This window comes from Cupressus sempervirens, chromosome 1 (genome assembly GCF_028749045.1).
Source record: "Cupressus sempervirens isolate cs-2001-9-10 chromosome 1, ASM2874904v1, whole genome shotgun sequence".
In the NCBI taxonomy this organism is placed as follows: Eukaryota; Viridiplantae; Streptophyta; class Pinopsida; order Cupressales; family Cupressaceae; genus Cupressus; species Cupressus sempervirens.
In genome coordinates this window covers 380,576,683-380,596,069 of record NC_143118.1, presented here as the reverse complement: position 1 = coordinate 380,596,069, position 19,387 = coordinate 380,576,683, and the positions used below count along the sequence as shown (strand labels likewise).

At 33.0% G+C, this 19,387-nt stretch overlaps 1 pseudogene; it reads right to left on the bottom strand.

Annotated features, from left to right (window-relative positions):
* Positions 1 to 16,590: 16,590 nt before the first annotated feature.
* LOC149577850 (GDSL esterase/lipase At5g03810-like) lies at positions 16,591 to 18,182 on the bottom strand (annotated as a pseudogene).
* Between the last annotated feature and the right edge of the window lie 1,205 nt (positions 18,183 to 19,387).

Sequence of the window (19,387 nt, the reverse complement as noted above, 5' to 3'; positions counted from 1 at the left end):
GGGTACAAATCTTTAGGCAAGCCAAACTATCGGAGAAATCTTTTATGAGCCCTTTATAAACCCCTCCTCTTTCTCCATTTATCATCTCATCTCATATTAAGCATTGACAAGATCAAGTACTCATTTTAAACTTTTCAAGCATTCAAATCATCAAGCATCCCTCAAGAAATTCATTCATTGAAGATCAAGGATTCAAGCATCAATCCATTGAAGGAGTTTATCTAGAAAGATTCATTGTTTCATCTTCTACATCCATTCATCTTCATATTCTTGATCTAAATCAATTGGTGAAGTAAGCACACTACATGTGATTTGAGATCCTACTATTGTAAGGTGAATCTACACATTTACTTTAGATTTCTTCAATTCAATTATTTTAATTCAAAGTTATGTCCTAAATTGGGGGTTGAATAAGGAAAACCCCCCATCAACAACAAAAATTCTTATTTTATTTTAGTTTGAAGATCTCATATTGGTAAATAGGTTATAGATTTAGATACCCTTTTTAGCTTTTTTTGGAATTGTGAAATTAGAAATAGTCTCACACTCATTCTAGTAAGGTCATCTGGGTCACCCTTGATGCCTAAGCTTGATTGATTCACCCCTAATCATCTAGTTCAACTCTAATAGATCGCCGAACAATTTCCAAGTTTCATCTATCTCTCTATTTTCTTTCTAAGTAGAAAGAATAAACCCTTTTGGAGGTCATTTAACAACCTATTTCTTTCACTTTTACTCTTAAACTGAAGATCTACTTAATTTCTCTTCATATCTCTTTCTACATTAGGGCTTTAAGGATATATATGTACTCTTTCTCCAACTCTATAACAATTAAATATTTGTTTACATTAGTGCTCCTTTATCACTTGGTTGACACTAATATTCCTAGATCTAGTTACCTTAGAATCTAAATGATTAGTCTCATAAAGTTCCATCAGTCATCCCTTGAAGTGTGAAGTAGTTGAGACATATTCCAGTTGCTTCACATTTCACCTTTATACACATCCCAACTCTAACAAGTCATTCTAACTAGAGCAGAGGAAAGTAAGTCATTTAGAGCTAGAAATAGTTCATTCCTTTAAGAGGCACTTGAGATCCTTATTCAATTAATCAACATCGTCATTCTTTGGTCCCTTCTAATTTTTCTCATCCAATTCCGCCATCTTGAAAATTTTCATCATTCTACTCTTTCTTGTAGGCACTCTAAACAGAGCTTCAAAATTAAGCTATTTATCAACATATATAAAGAAAATATAGAATCATTGAATTTATTTTATAAATAGTATGAGGGATTAAATATAATAAAATCTATTTTGGAGATCCTTAACCTAATTCATCATATTATTATCCTTTTCACACTCTATATTGTGAGCCATGGACCATTTTTCCATAAATACTTCCTCTTGAATAACAAGGAATGCACTATCCAAGTTCACCATCTCTTCAACATTCTATAAATTAGCAATGATGTCCAAGGATTTCTCTTCTTTGGTATCTCATTCTCCTCATCATAGTCTTCATCATTTGAGGTATCTATGTCTTCACTCCTTCAGGTTCAAACTCCTAGTTAGTTTGAGAGATCACTTCCTCCATCATTTTCTCTTTAATATCTTTGTTGTTCCTCAACCTAGTAGATATAAAATCCAAATAGATGATATCAAACACTTTATCTCTTGATCTATTTAATTTGTGGCCTTCTTGAGTCAATTTATTCTTTTTCAAAATCATATGATACTTGAGGAAGAATTTTCACAAAGGATAATTGGAATTCTATGATACCCTTTTTTTTCCAAGGTTTCCTCCATGTTCAACCCTTCCAATTGCCTTTATTTGTAATAATTCCATGGAGATTAGGCAGGGGAAATTGTACAATTTGGGATTATTTTGTTTGTCTTTACATATAAAATATATGACCAATCATCGTCTCTCACTCCATGCAATAGATTTGAAATTGAGAATTGAAGCTTGTACCATGCTTATCAAAGCACTCCATTTGATGATCTTATCAATCCATTAGTAGCTAATTTCCTTAACATACTTTGAGGTCTATTCTTGTGTTTGTTTGAAATTGGGTGCTTTGAAAATATCTTCTAGCTTTCTAAATAAGAACTATTATCTAACATTTTTTTGATAATCTTCACTTCAATCTTCAGAGCACTTTTGAGAAGGATCTTGAAAGTCTTGATCTCTTATGAGAATCACATGCTCACTCCACAATTCTTCTTAGAATATAGAATTTTGTTTTGTAAATTACAATAAAAAGATGAAATAAAAAATAAAATAAAAATTCTATAAAATTATACTTCTTGGATCCCTAAGGAGGATTAGAAACTACACCTTATGTATATTTGATTTTTAAAACCATTTTGAATAATAATAATAAAATGCAATATCTGATTTTATTATTTCAAATAAATAAAATAACACTACTTTTAGATACATATATTAATTTGATGATATGAAGGTTTGTCACATGAAATTATTATTAATATGGCATTTATAAGACAAAGAAAGTTCAAACAAATTCTGATTTCAGAGTATGTGGAATGCCAACAACGATACTTATTATATTTATCAAATAGAAAATTCTGGTAGAGTCAAACATTAGTCTATTGATTTGTAGAAGGTCCAAGACCCAAATGAGGATCCAAACTAAGCTCAGCTTCCTGCATTTGCGAACCTACATTATTATTACCATTACTATTACTAGTATTCTCTTTGTGTTTTTGTTCTGCATCTGCAACGACTTCCTGTTGTTGAATCTCGAGCAAGTTACTCAGGTATATTGGTTGGAAGGGCAAGGGCAGTGCTGAGAAGCTTCCTAAATCATTTGATGGAGACTCCAAAAAGTACTTGTTTGGAGAAGATGACGTGATTGAGGAAAACCCAGAGCCAAATTCTTTGCATTGTGGAGTGGCATAACTCAATGGATTGCTAGCAGGAAGGCTGGTTGCAGAGCTTTTATTAATGGCACAAGATGGGTATTCTACATTGTAGCCAAAAACATCAGGAATGGGTTGAATAATGGGAATAACTGTGTTAGAAGGCCAGGGACTATGAAGATCAGAACCAGGAAAAGGTTGCAGGCCATATAAATTAGGTTTACTGCCATAAAAGTCAGGGTTACTCCAAGACAAATACGTGTTACTGCCATATAAATTAGGGTTACTACCACATCTCCTGCTGCTTCTGCTGGCCTTAATGAGAGCTCTCTTTGCCTTCTGTCTCTCCTCCTTATGAGCTTTCTGGTGCCCTCCCAGGGCCTATGAATTAACAAACTCTCTGCAACAGTATTGGCATTCATACTTTTGGCTCTCTGTAGTCAATCCAGAGGAGTTGCCGCCAATAGAAGCCTTCATAAAGTCCTTACTTTTCTTACTATGATCCATGGATGTCTCTTTCTCTGCACTGCATTCATAGATGTTCTTCAATTCATAGCCAAACAGTTTGAGAGGAGGCTTAAACTTAGGCCCAAAGGCTGATCTCAACCCTTCATTCACCCTATTGCTTCTCTGATCTAATTTCTTGACCCTTGATTCTCCATGCTCAGCTATCTCCTTCCCCATGGAGGTTTTTTTTGATACTATTCAATATTGTTGCTTTTTACTAGTATCACGATATACGAATTTCCTCTCACACATTGAAATGATTACCAAGGGAAGTATACTAGTATTTGTACTGGTTATTCATTCGCTGCCCTTGTTTTGCAGTGATTCTTCTTTGCATGCAGTACAGAAACTAAAATCCATAATAAAATGTATTTATCAAAGAAGAGTGGTGGACTGACTGCATGCTGCTTGGATGGTAGGCCATATAAACCCGAGTTGGGTAAGCGTTCTGCAATCTTCACTACGCGTCTTCTCCAACATTAAATTCTCGAACCTCCTCTCGCCTTGTTTAATAATGCTTGCATTTTAGACACAAATACAATGATGTGCATCTGGTTTGGTCAAAGATATTTCTAGCGTGCTTTGACTGTAGTGTGATTGGAAAAAAATTCAATTGCCTGACCAGGCACTAAAAATAATAATAGTTAAATGCTCAATGACATGCATCTGGTTTGGTCAAAGATATTTCTGGCGTGCTTTGACTGTAGTGTGATTGGAAAAAATTCAATTGCCTGACGGGGCACTAAAAATAATAAGAGTTAAATGCTCAATGACATGCATCTGGTTTGGTCAAAGATATTTCTAGCGTGCTTTGACTGCAGTGTGATTGGAAAAAAATTCAATTGCTTGACCGGGCACTAAAAATAATAAGAGTTAAATGCTCTTTAGATTCGTTCTACGTTTTTCCAAAGTTAACGAAGAGTTAAATGCTCTTTAGATTCGTTCTACATTTTTCAAAAGTTAATGAAGAGTTAAATGCTCTTTAGATTCGTTCTACATTTTTCCAAAGTTAACAAAGAGTTAAATGCTCTTTAGATTAGTTCTACGTTTTTCCAAAGTTAACGAGGGGTTCACTTAGAAGAAGCTAAATTCTAGGTCATCGGACAGAAGCCTTTATTTTAAAAAATAAATTCAATTTTCATGATATATGATTTATACTTCTCCGTGTTCTGAACTCTTAATTTCGTATCCATGATTGTGAATAATACTTCTTAATCATTCTGAAAATGTTTGCTTTTATTTCAGTGTTCTCCTTTTGTTCATAATTGCGACTCTGACAGTCCTGTTGTTTAACGCTGCATGTTCAGTCATTTGGGAGCGGTTTTGCAGCCGATGGGTTCTGTCCGGAAAGACAAGTTTAATGGTATATGTTAATTAAATCTATTAACAAATGTTTTATGGTTTTTTATTTTTTATTTTAAATAAAAATTGGACGAGGTCATTGAAAGTTAATAATAATAATTAGTTTGATAATACTATACGGAAAGAGCTAGTAAGAAAATCCTATTTCCTTGTTACAAATAAAGATTATAAGATTAGTCAGATATGAAAGAGGAACAACTAGGCATCATTGTTGATTACTACCAATAACCAAAAAGCATATCAAAATATACTATAATTTGTCAATACTATGAGTTGGCAAACTACCCTCTTGCCCCACTTCAAGGCCCACACACATACTTGAATCATCCATTTGATCACTATTAATAATCCCTCCCAATAGCTTGTTGAATGCATCATGCTTGTATGAGTTGATAATTATATAGTTTTTAATTGAATTTACTAATCAAAATAGAATATTATTGGAATTTCAACTTGATAAATGAAATTATCGAAATAGTGACTAAAAGATTTTTATCATACCAAAAATCCTTAGAACGTTGGTAATAAAAATGAATCTAATGATGTCAATGAAGTAAAAAATACTCAAATGCAGTGAAAGGACATTTCTAATCATTAAGACTATTGAATCACTCATGATTAAGATACATTAAATGAACGTGCTTTATACTTCGCCATGATTTATACTTCTCTGTGGATGATAAACTTCTAACTATCTGAGATAATACTAAAAGAGATGGAAACAATGAATCTCGAGGCCCAAAACTCTATGATAGTAAAAGAGAGATTGAACAAATGAAATCCAGAAATTACTAATAAAAATTTAAAATTTTACATATGTAGTATATATGTATATGTTATATGTATGTACATGGATACATATATATTTATTTATGTGAATAAATGTTTTTATTAATTTTAAAAAGTTTTACATAATTATTAAGTAATTTTTTAAAAATATAGTAGATATACAATTAAAGTAAATAATTCAATGAGTGCTAAACTTAGGTTCAATGAGTGCTAATCATGATGATATGATCTCTCCTATTGTGATCAAAGAAAAATAAATTTAGATCTACCATCATAGTGTTGAGGATGAGGAGCCAAGACAAGTCATTAGGCTTTTTGACTTTGAAAAGTCAATTAGGCATGACTTGTTCATCTCTCTAAAAGATGTTGAAGGTATCGATACTGAAGGTATGTCTCATGGCCTAAAACAAAATGATAAAAGGGACAAGTCTTTCTAGGAGGAAAAAGAGAAGAGACAAGTGAGGATTCCAATGCTACAAGTGGTTGATGGGGAGTTCAATGCCAAGCTAATAAAGGAAGACATAAATTATTTGGTCATTGATCCTTGTCATGGTGTTTTACAAACTGCTAAAGTTTTTTCCCTCCACTCATTTAGTCTAGATAAATGGGCATTTCATTCCCTCAAAATATTGAATTTAAAATGTAGAGATCTTGAAGGGAAAATTTAGGATATTCAACATAAAGAGGAAGAACATGGGAAAAAGTAGGAGGTAGAGAAGAAGGGGAAATAGGGGATGATCAATGAAACAAAGAGTAAAATTGAAATAATGCAAAACTTGACAAGAGATGCACTAGCTAGATGTCAAGGTTTGCTACAAGCTATTGTAGAGTGCATGAATAGGGTGTTGGGTATCTTGGAGTAGGATAAGAAGGTGAAGCTATTTCTTGACCTAGAGGAAACTAAGACAGAAGATGTGAATGATGGTCTTGGAAAATGTACCTAATCCAACACCAAGAACAAGCAAAATAAAGAGACTCAAATTGACAAAAAAGACATCAAAGAGGTCACAAAGAAGATCAAAAGTGTTCACTAAGAGGTGAAAGATAACATGGAAGAATTAGTCTACCTTCTTCTACTTTAATGTTGTCTCTTTCTTTTCTTTTTTTTCTCTAGTTAGACTATTTTTCCTCTATATGTATTGGTTTAAGTGCTTACTATAGCCAAGTTTTGTTGTAAGTGGATGTGGGTGTGTTTGTTGGTCAAAACACCATTTCATTTTAGTACTTTTCAAATTAAATTATTTTGTTACAATATAGTTGGGGTTTTGGGTCCCATGTAAAAAATATATTTTATCCTTAATAAAAAAATTATTATTATAACCCTTCCATTTAAACATATTAGCAAATTAGGATATGTATCTTAAGTATGTCTTTCTACCAAATTATTAGAGATATTGATATAGGATCTAGTTTTCCTTATTATTTATTATACCTACATTTTTTACTTTTATTAATTTTTATAACACACTTATTTTAATTTTAAATGGGAATTTTTTAAGTTTATCTTGGTGGATAAGTCAGTTGAAAGAAATGATCTAGAGTCCAACATAAATATAGCATATTTCATAGGACACTAAAAGCCAACCCATGTGCTAGGGTATTTCCTCAAGAATGTCAATATTCCAATAGAACTTCCCAACCATAATAGTGAAGACCTTAGGTATGAGAAAAATGAAATCAATTTGTGTTATTTTTATAATGAAGAAATGGATGTTGAATTAGAAATCATAGAGCTCAAATGCATCACTTAGTTGGCATAAAAATACATGAACTTGTCATATAAAGAAAGAAGGGTGGTAGAAAATCAATAACTATAAATGGACTAAAATAAAATTACAAATCATTTAATATTTAATAAATTTAAATGAAGGTAAAAAATCTCTTGCAAAAGAATTAGGACCACTATATAGAAGAAATGCATGATCAAACACCAGCTCTAGATACTTTTTAAAATGGCATAGTAATGAATTTAGAAAAAAAAATGAGAATATTAATCACTAGAAATGATAAAATTTTATATAAGGATACATAACTATCTTAGAAATTATATAATAATTTTTAATTTATCATTTACCTTATGATGGACTCTTCCTTCAAACTTTACATTTTTTAGTACACTAGTCAGATATTTCAAAGTTTAGTTCCAAATTAAGGATATGTAAGTAAATCTATAATTTTATTTATTTATTTTTAATTATTAGGGGTGGGGAAACTATATTTATAAAATACTTTCCATATTTTGCATGCTAGTGAATCCTTTTATTTATTAAGGAAAGAAAACTTCACGACTAAAAAGGGGATGAGGTAGATAATTGTTTTTAGGAGAAAATGTGAAAAGGAATAATTTTCTATGAGTATTGTCATGTGGCTTAGATTAGTCAAAGTGGTATATTAAATTTCTTGGTTTGAGTTTCCAAAATCAATTAATTATTTTATATATTAAAAAGCAACCAAAATGGGGGCTGATCCAGAACATAAATAAAAAGCTTAAAAATCATTCAAGAGACACAACCAACATATTAACCAACCTCATTCCTTAATATAAGAAAAACACCAAAATAAGATGTTTCAAAATGTAGTACAACTAATATATACAATATTCTCATCATTATACATAAGACTAGCCCAAGAATTCCTATTGAGAATTGAACAAGTCCAGAAAAGATCAACATAGAAATTCCCCTAGGCTAAACAAAGACTAGCAATCATAACAAAAAACCAAAAATGTAGCATATAGGCAGGAGCTAACTCTCCTTGATTTGGTTCATTGGGTTCTCTAGTATCAAGCATAGCTAATCATCTACCAAAATGTCATACACCAAAGGGGTTGTTTCCATGTCCTTATCCTTAGTGATGGCCTCCTTGCTCACCTGCAATAGATTAAGAGTGGTCATAACCAAATGAATGACCTTGACAAAAATGTTAGCAAACTTATCAAAATTTTCCTCTAGGTGCTCATTCTTTTTAATCGTACTAGTGGTGGTCTCCTCCAACCTGGCCATATCCAGTCTCACCTAGTATTTATTAGTTTTCTCCATAGTACTCACCTCCTTCTAGATGTCACTCCCGCTAATATTCTCCTCCTTTTGATTGGTGCCTCCCACAAGAACCCCCCTTGAGTCTTTCTCATCAAATTACCAATTCTAACAGGAGATGCATGATCATTCCCTATTCTCCCATAATGCCTTCCTTCCTAGACTCTGTTGTGTTGGCCTCAGTTTTAAACATATTAGATACCCAAGAGGATAAAGGGGTGTCTTATTCCCCTCCCATAACCTCCTCATCCTTCCCTTCACTACCAGTCTCTTCCTTCTCTTTTTCACCAAAATTCCTCCTAGTAGCTTTCCTTCTAGGTCTAGAGGGCCAATTTTCTTTCTCAATTATTAGTGGACTAAGAATTGTCATGTCTTTCCTTACCAAGGGTAGCCAAGGGTTTTTTTTCTCTATATTTTACTCCACCTACTACTTGTTAGAAACAATAGTCCACCAAGATAATTGAGAGGGGGGAGGGGGGTGGGGGGTGAATCGGTTAAATTTTTTTATCAAACTTAATTAATCTTAGCTATTAAATCAAAGTAAACATCAACCATAATAAGATGCACATACAAATTTACACCAAATTTGCTAACTAGGGAAACCTTTCATCAAAAGGAAAACCCTGGTGGGAATGATGCCCACAAAGATATATTGACATAAATATTCCTTGTTAGAGGATGGACCCTGTTAGGAGTCTATAAACACATTCAGTACATAAGAGTCCTTGTTAGGAGAATTTTAATCCTTGTTAGGAGATTCCAACCCCATTAGGAGTTTGCCAACCTTTTCAGGAGTTGTAGAAGATAGAAGGACCCACTATCCAAATAGCTTCTAGGGAAAGACCAATAAAAGCACTGTCCAACTAATCTCTCAACTATTCCTTGTAGAATAGTTTTTCATATTGTGCTTTAACCTCTTTCTTCTATCCTATCAACTAGACCAATCACTGTCAGACTTTTTAGGCAAGGTCACAAACCTCAGATCTAAATATCAAACCTTATACCTCATGATAAAACCTTGGCAACAAAGTTCTCTCCAACTTCATTCTATTCTGCTTATCCTCGCATATCAACTTGTTTCTCTTCTATTCCACTCTTTGTGCTTCTTGCAATTATTTATACATTCATACATAACAAAGGAAAATTTCCTTCCTTTATAACAAATCCATAAAACAATTCCCTAAGTTGGATATTACACCTTCCCAATTAATTACTATAGGACCTCATTAAGAACATGTTATACTTAGCGATAACATTAATCTATTGCCTTGTAACTTGAATAACTTTTTGTATGTGTAATATTATGATGATAAAAATTAGCCACGTCAGATGGAGAACATGTCTTCTACATTCTTTTAACCTTGCTTCTTAGAATAAAAACTCTGCTAAGAGATATAACATGTTTACCAGAGCATACTTCTATAACCTCTATCCCAAAATAGTCTTCACCAAAACTTGCATAACTTCTTGAAAATTAATATCTTATAATTTTGAGATTAGATTAATATACTAGACACTTAGTAGTATCTATCTAAAACCTCACTTAGTGAAAATGCTCACCATTCTATTAGTACCTACTTGATCTTTATCGTTGTTCTTCTATTAGATACCACAAAAAACTACTACGTTTCAACATCAATGACAAATACAATCATAAATGTAACATATCATCATGATAGTGATCTAATCATGTTTTTATAATACTTCCCCATAGAATTATCATTAAAATTCACGTTTCTAATGATTCCCCCTTTGGCATTAATGGCAACATAGATGAAAAACATCTAGTTCCAAGAATATCAACATTAAAGACTATTATTCTTTCTTTTCAAATCCTCTTCATTAGTCATTCTCGCCCATTAACATCAATGTCAAAGGTTTCAACAACCCTCTATCTTTGTAACAACTATCTCTGACTTACTCAAGTGTCCAAAGTCACTATTCAAAACAATATCTATCAAGAGTCCTAGATGACTCTATCCATCACAGATACCCCCCCATATAGGAATCATCAATATTCAGTCCAAAAAAAAAATAGTGCTCTAGATCATTAGACTGATGCACTCTTGCATCATCTACTCTTATGTAGGTAGGGGCATAACTTCTAGCATACCCCACAAATACTCAAAATTATCTTTGGGAAGAGGCTTGGTGGAAATATCTACAATATGCTCTTTGGTGCTTACATACTCCAATCTGACTTCCTTTTCTACAACTTTCTCTCTCAACATGTGATATTTGATAGAAATGTACTTAGTTTTAGAATGCAACATTGGATTCTTAGATATATTCACTATGCTTGTGTTATCACAATGTATGACAATAGGTTCACTGAAATCTATCCTTATATCCTTCAACATTTGCTTCATCCAAACAACTTGATTACAATTGTTTGTTGCTGCAACATATTCTATCTCTGATGTATTCTATAAGGTAGATTCCTACCTCTTTCTTAATCAAGAAACCAATCTTCCTCCAAGAAAGAAAGCTCCACCACTAGTGCTCTTTCTATCATCCATATTTCCTGCCCAATCAACATCAATATAAGCATATAAAGTGAAATCATTAGATTTTTCATACCAAAATCAAAACTTTGATGTTCCCTTCAGATATCTAAATAATGTGCTTCTCTGGGATCAAGTTAAAATCTTGCAAAAATTCTATTTGTATTTTCTATATTTGGCCTTTCGTGAGTCAGATATTCCAATCGTCTAATCATAGATCTGTACTTCTTCTACTCAACATTAGGTGTCTCATCTTTTGTAGATAACTTATGTCTAGTTACCATAGGTGTTCCAACTGGTTTACATGTTTCCAAACCAAACCTCTTCAATAGATCTTTCAAATACTTAGTCTAAGAAATAAAAATTCCTTCTTTATCCTACACAATCTATAATCCTAGGAAGTATTTCATCTCTCCTATTATACTCATTTCAAATTCCTTCTTCATTTCTTCTGTAAACTTATCACTCTCATTATCATCTCCTCCAAATATGATATCATCAACAAATATTACCTAAATCATCAATCCATTATCTATTTCTTTCTAGTATAGATTATTTTTTACCATACCTTTGCCAAATCCAAGTTTTGTCAAATGCTTGTCCAAGCTTGCATACCAAGTTCTCGGTGCTTGTTTAAGCCATGCAATACTTTCTTTAATCTGTATACCATGTCCTTGTCATCTGTTAAAGGAAGAACTTCATGTTGTTCTATGTATACCTCTTCTTCAAGTTCTCCATTAAGAAATGTTAACTTGACATCCATCTTATACTCTTTGAATTTCTTATGTGCTGCATAGGCTAAGAATAACCTCACTACTTCTATTCTTGACACAAGAACATAGGTTTCATCATAGTCTATTCATTCTTGCTATGAGCAACCTTCACATATCAATCTTGCATTGTTCCTTACAACTTCACCTTGTTCATTCATCTTATTCTTGAATACCCATTTTGTTTCTATCACATTCTTGTCTACTAGTCTGGGGACCAATTCCCATGCCTCACTATATGATCCAATTCTTCTTTCATAGCTTGCTTCCAATAGTCATATTTGCATGCCTCATCTACATTCTTCTTTGTCATATTCTTACTAGAAGTAGGAGTTGTTATCTCAGCTCTTAGCTCTATTCTAGGTTCTAAACTTTGTTCCTACCTTAGCTCTCCTTTATTCTATACATTTATTGTTAGTTTCAAAGAATACTTCATCATTCCTCGGTTTACTAATAACAACATTCTCATTATTAGAATTGTAGTCAACTACTCTTTCTTATATCCTAAATTTCTCATCAACTCTTACATTTGCACTTTCAACAATAGTCTTAGTTCTCATATTATAACATCTATAAGCTCTACTTTTGAATGAATAGCCAAGAAACATACCGTCGTCATTTCTAGCATCAAATTCACCAACATCATCATCTCTTTTGATATAACATTTGTTGCCAAAATTTTTGAAATACTTAACTATAGGTGAGTGACCAAACCACAGTTCATAAGGGGTCTTGTTTGTGTCTTTCCTAAATTATACTCTATTCATAGTGTATACTATTGTATTCACTGCTTCACTCCAAAAAATATTGGATACATCATTCTCAGCTAACATAGCTCTTGTTGCTTCTATTACTGACCTAATTTTTCTTTCTACAATGCCATTTTGTTCAGGTATTCTAGGAGCTCAAAACTACTTCTTGATTCCATTAGCTTCAAGAAAGATATTAAACACATTTGAAGTAAAATCTCCTCCTCTATTTGATCTTAAATATTTAATCTTCATACCTAATTCATTCTCAACTCTATTCTTGAATATCTTGAACTTATCAAATGTCTCAAATTTTTCTTTAAGAAATGCAACCCACATCATTCTAAAAAATTCATCAGCAATAATCATGAAGTACCTTTCACCATGGAATCCTTTAGTCCTCGTATGACCACTAAGATCTATATACACAATCTCCAAATTTGTTTTAGTAGTAAACTTCTTGCTAGGAAGAGAAGTTCTAGTATGTTTTTCCAATACACACTCCTTGCAAATTGTGTTAGTAGGTTTTACAATCTTAGGCAAATCTCTAGTTGCAAACATACTACTAGTTTTCACAATGTTTTCATCATTTATATGAAAAAATCTCTTGTGCCATAACCAACTGTCATCTAACTTTGTAACCAAACATGTCATTTCAGTGGGATTCACCTGAAATACATTACCTCTAGATTTGGTTCTTGTTCTAATTACCTTTCTATCTTTGTCTTTGATCATACATGTCTTCTCTATAAACTATAGCTAATAACCTTTATCTACTAGTTATCCAACACTCAAAAGATTGTGTTTCAAACCATCAACAAAATATACATTCTTAGTGTTAGTCTTACCTTCAAGAGTTATAGATCCAATACCTTTAACATGGCAAGCTGAATTGTTTCCAACTCTGACAATGCCTCCATCAAAACTTTTGAAGTCAACAAACTTGTTCATATCACCAGTCATATGATGTGAAAAACCACTACTAATTATCCAATCAGATTTCTTTTCAGCTTGTGATACCAAGGCCATTTTCTCTGGACTTTCTTCTTTAATAGCTACAAATCATATTTCATCATCACTAGCACTTACTACTTTTTCATTAGAATCATCTTCTTCATTGGCACACAAACAATCTCTATCTCTTCTATGTTTGAACTTTCCTTTATACTTTTTCTCTACTTTAGAACACTTAGATGAATAATGAACAAACTCATTACAAGTCCAACAGTTAAAGATTTTCTTACCATCTTTTTCTCTTCTTACCAGAAGGGCTACTCCTTCTATCTTTCTTTCCTCATCAAATCTTCTACTGCTAGCAAAATCTCCTTTAGCACTTTTTCTTCTTCATAAACTAGGTTGAATGTTTAGGGCACTGAAAGTTGTCTCTATTCTAGATAGTTTTTTGGACTATCTAAGCTCATTCTCAACTACTTCTAATCTCCCAAGTAAATTTTTCTTTGTGAAATATTTGGTACAAGAGATCAAGAACTATATCATTTAAAATTCTTACTTAAATGATGGCATTAAGCTCGTCAATGTCTTCTAGATCACCTCATCATCTTCCTTGGTTCCTCCTTGAGATTTGATACCTGCAGTTATTTATGATATTTTGCCTACATATGTTCTTATAGATTCATCTTCCATCATTTTAGCATCTTGAAATGTACAAATCCAGCTTTGTAGCCTCAATTTCTTAGAATGTTTATCACCTTCAAAACTATTTTCCAAAGCTTTCCAAATCTTATTAGAAGTATCAAGTGTTTTTACCTAGTTGTACTCAATTTCAAGAAGTGCAGGCAATAATGCTTATCTACCTCTCATTTCACACATGAAAAGTTCTCTCTCATCCTTGATACAAGTTTCCAAAGCACTTTCAACAATAATTATCTTTTTTGATTTTGACAAGATCCAATATCTTGGACCCATACATAGCAGATGTGTCTTCATCTTTTCCTTCCAGCTGTCATAATTTGTTCTATCAAACGTTAGACTAAACTTTCTAAATATGTTTGCCATGGATCTCCCAAAGTTGTTAAACTTTATCATCAAGGACCCGATGCTCTAATACGAATTGTTAGAAATGGTAGTCCACCAAGATAACTAGGGGGGGTGAATCAAATATCCAACCTTAATTAATCTTAACCATTCAATCAAAGTAAACAACAAGATGCATATACACAATTACACTAGATTGGTTAACTAGGGAAACCCTTGATCAGAGAGAAAACCCTAATGAGAATGATGCACACAAAGATATATTGATATATTTATTCCTTGTTAGAGGATGGACCCTATTAGGAGTCGATAAACACATTTAGTACATAAGAGTCTCTATAGAAAATTGAGCTTCTTAGCAGTGAAACCATACCTCAAAGCTCTAAGAGGACTCTCATTTCTAAGATTTCAAGTAAAATCATTCACTCTATAGCTAAGGAGAAACCCTTGTCCTTAGTTTCTTTCAAGGAAGCCATGCTTGATCGAACTCATCCCAAAAGAAAAGCCCTAATCAAGAAGCCTCCTTTCTAAATTGCGAAAAAATAACTAGGACAAGGAGAGCTCCTTCATTGATGTCATTAAAGATAATTCAAGGGAGGATAGTAACACTTAGAAAGGAAGAAAAGAGGATAATTCAAATGAAAATAAGACTACTTCAAGAAAGAGATCAAATGTCTCACCAACAATTGGAAGGCTATTGATAAAGATAAATGAGTTTCCTGGTATATAGGTTTTGAAACATTCTTACTATTTTTTCCTATTTCTTTTGTAAAGCTAAACTCTTTAATGGTTTTATGAGTTCTTATGATGTTTATCTTTGGATCTTTTCCCTTTCTACTTTAAGGCATAAGATGTTAGTAATTATTATTGGTAGGTTTGTTTTTAATAGTGATGGCTTTAACAGTATACTGGTGACTTTAATAGTATGGTAAAATTAGTGTGTGATCAAATCACTAGTTAGATGTTTTTTTAAGTATTATTTTGCTAGGTGATAATATTTATTTCTTCTAGATGTAATGAGCTGAAATTGTTCTCTTTTATTTCTATTATTATATAATTGTTGTATTTGAATTGAGGGAGCTCTGCCAAGATTCAATGTGAGCTCTTTTGTAGGGAATAAAAGACTTTACGACTATCCTTTGCCGATGTTGAAAAACTGAGGGCTTTCTGTGCTTGCTATTGTAGGGATCAGGCTTGGAAGCGGTTTTCTCAGCCTGGTTGTGATTTTTACAATCGTTTGCATTTCAGTAGATTTTAACAATTCTGTCATTTTTTTGTTTGTTTTTGATTGGTTATAGAGGAATGTATTCTTCATTTATTTTCAGATCATGTTCTTGCGAACCCATTTTTTTAGGAGAACCCGCAATTGTTTTAAAAATACAGAGCTCACATTTATCTCAACATTCTGTTTGAGTTCTTCATAGGCGAATTGTAGAACCTGCATGGGAAATGTTTCATCACACTTAGTTCGCTGATGGATAAAAGCACTCCAGTTGAGATGAAGACATCAATATTTGATTTGAGGGAGCTCTCCCTACCATCTATTAAAAAAAGTAATTTAATGATCATGTTCATTTTTTTTTGGTTATTGCAAAGAAAGTGGGGGCTTTTGTTGTTGCACAATTGTCTTGAATTGTTATGCTCATACTATTCATTAGTTATGTCTAATAATAGTATAATTAAATACTTCACCAGTAAATAATTTGGCGACCTATAGTAAAAAAATCATCTTTATAAGTTCCATCTACAAATTTGTGAGCTGCGTATGCAATTAAACATGAATTGAAGACATAGAATCAATAAACTTTTCAATCCTGATCGATGAGGAATCTTGTACTTGATTAGACAGTTTCACAAACGTTTCTAGCAAGCATATGAAAACAAAGAATCAATAGATGTGGAAATTTTTCATACAGAATCTGCCAGCTTTGTGGGAGTGTTTGAATGAATAAATATTGTACGAAATGAATTATAACCATAGTAGATAATAGCAGATGTCATAACAATTGCTGGAGAGCTTTGGGAAGCTGTGTTTTTGCGACAAGATAGTTCATTCTGTCTGATGGATGGAAACTGTCCCAAAATACATACTTTCAAGTGTCTGCACATGTGCCAATACTCAATTCATTACACAAGATCGATGCTTCCAGAAGCCTTGTTCCACAACATCCTCTCCGCCCTTCTAAAAACCCTGTACCATTTCAACAACAATAGAAAATATATATTAATGCTCACTAATTATTTTAAGAAGATTCTTATCGTATTTCATGATCCATATTTCTTTACAGCTCTCTTTCATTCGATAGATTATGGAATGATGGATTTATTGATATAAACAATTGAACATTATTTTATATCTATCTATTTAAATGAACGATCAGAGTTGAACACGACAAGATATGTAGTTAGAACAAAAGAAGTCCTAAGTAAAGATGACGTTCACATATCTCACCATACTTCGCTGGGAATCTTGCAGCGTCATAGAGCTGGGAGAAAATGTCTAAATAGGCAATCTTTATGCCATCTGTTCCGTTAAACATCTACAATAGTTTCAGCATTTCCCAATTAAAAATCATCGCCTCTTCGTTAATTTTTTCAACACAAGTCTCCTTTTCGAGACCGTACAGTGTTATTTGCGACGGCAAGCAGCCAAACGGAGGAAGAGATGCCACTGCCACTCTACGTATGCCCAACTTTCAAAGTTCCTGCATTTCAACACATGACAATAAATACATGATAACTTCATAACGACATTGGAGTACAATTCTATAGCTTAGAAAACATGACAGAAGTCTTTGTTTGAAGAAATTGCCTCTAAGAAACTCAACAAAAGATTGAACAGATGTTCTCTGTACTGCCTGCGATTATATTCAATCTGAAGAATTACGTTCACGTAGTAGTTGTTAAGATAGTCATTGCTCCCGATGCTTATCAGATAAACAGCGCCTGATAGAATTCTCGAGGCGTTTGCAGCGCCCACTACGCCGGCTAAATCCTCTCTGTATTGTCTGTAGAGCTTTAACTGATCTTCTAGACTTAAGACACTATGTAGATGGACTAAGTTTAATCAGTTTCTAAGTAATATGGTTTCTCATAGTAATGAAACACGCGAATTACTGACATAAAGTTTGGCAGTGCCATGGTATAAACCAGATCCTCCAAAAGCAAATGAAACTCCTCTAACAATGTTAACTCCTTTAGCATCCGGGTCCAAATAAGCGACCGTTGCAGAGCCCAGTCCAAGCATGGATGCTACGAAGGACAACACAAAATTAAGGCGAAGAAAATATAATTGAAATTACTTTTAATTCATTGAATTACAAGAAGAGGAAAATCCCAATATGAATCAGATAGCCATACCGACGTAATCTATCGCTATGAATCCATTGGAAAATTGACCAGTTGGCTTTTTCCGAGGGAAATCTCGTCCGTAGGGAGGATGGTTTCTCTTTGCTAATGTGAGGAGATAATTGTTATTTCCTGCGTCAACTGTAGAATCTCCGAACGATATTAAAGCAGGGATTACTGCAGAATATACAGATGGGCCTGCAATCAATACAAGAATTGCCGCTATCAATAAATTATCCATATCTTTCCAGCGATATGCGGTCTAACGTCTGATATATAAGTAAGTGACATGAAGTCCGTTTTGTCAAAAAATAATAAGCACGTAAATGGCAGTGATTTCTCCTTAATATTTACATTGCAATGCTCGTTTACTGCCTTGCAAAGTACGGTAACTGTCGTACACTCTCATAAAACTTTATAAACTCGATTAATTCATCTTTTACTGGACTTCTACACAACGCCTTTGTCCATATTCTTACCAAGAAAAAATTGATGTCTATTTAGGTCGGTAGGAAGTGGGATGATTCTCTAACCTAAGCCTTGACTTTAAAGCCAGGTTAGTTTTTAACTACAAAAGGAATTATACAATATATGTTATCATTTATTTCCTGTGGAGGTTGAGTTACTTCTTTGTTTGACCTCTAAAGGAGGGTGATGACGTACAATTGTTACTTTGATGTATAGGAATAATTAATTTTCAACCTTTTTTTTATCTAAATATATAGATTTTTCTATAAATTGGAATTCTGCTACTTCGTTATTGGCTGTTGGAAAAAAGAGTAAGGAATAAATTTAAATTTGTTAACAAAAAAATAGTTAAAAATAAAAGTTGTTATTACTCCTTGGTACTTGAAGTTTTATACATCCAACGAACATAAGCACAATAATGGTCACACAATTCTACTGACAACTATCTTTTTTTAATTTAATGCACTCCTTAATCATATGATCTCAATCTACAATGTCACTGCAAGGGTTTCCACAATACGACGTTCAACGGGAAGTTTTGTGGGCTACAACCCTTTTTATTATTCCTTGGATCTGAGATCTTGTCAACACAAGTAGAATCAGTAGAAATTTAAGAGTAGCATATAAATGTCAAAGAGGAGAAATATTTTTAGATTCGGTACTAGAAAATTCTTGCCAGAAACTCGAGTTTTCCCAATGAAACTCTCACTCTATGCCAAGTAATCTGACTCATAAAATATAGAATAATATCAAATTTCTAAGGACTCGAATAGTAGATTAGATACAAACTTCAAAGTCCTTATCCAAATGCAAGTCTTGTAACTATCCTCAGAGTTACACATAACTAAATCCCTTAAGATGTCTATTCCTCTTGACATGGATATAGATTTGCTTGTACTCGATAGAGAAAACCCTTATGCACATCCACTAATGGTACAATTGTTTTTTCACTACCTGTGTTATGGTTTTCTCCATTAT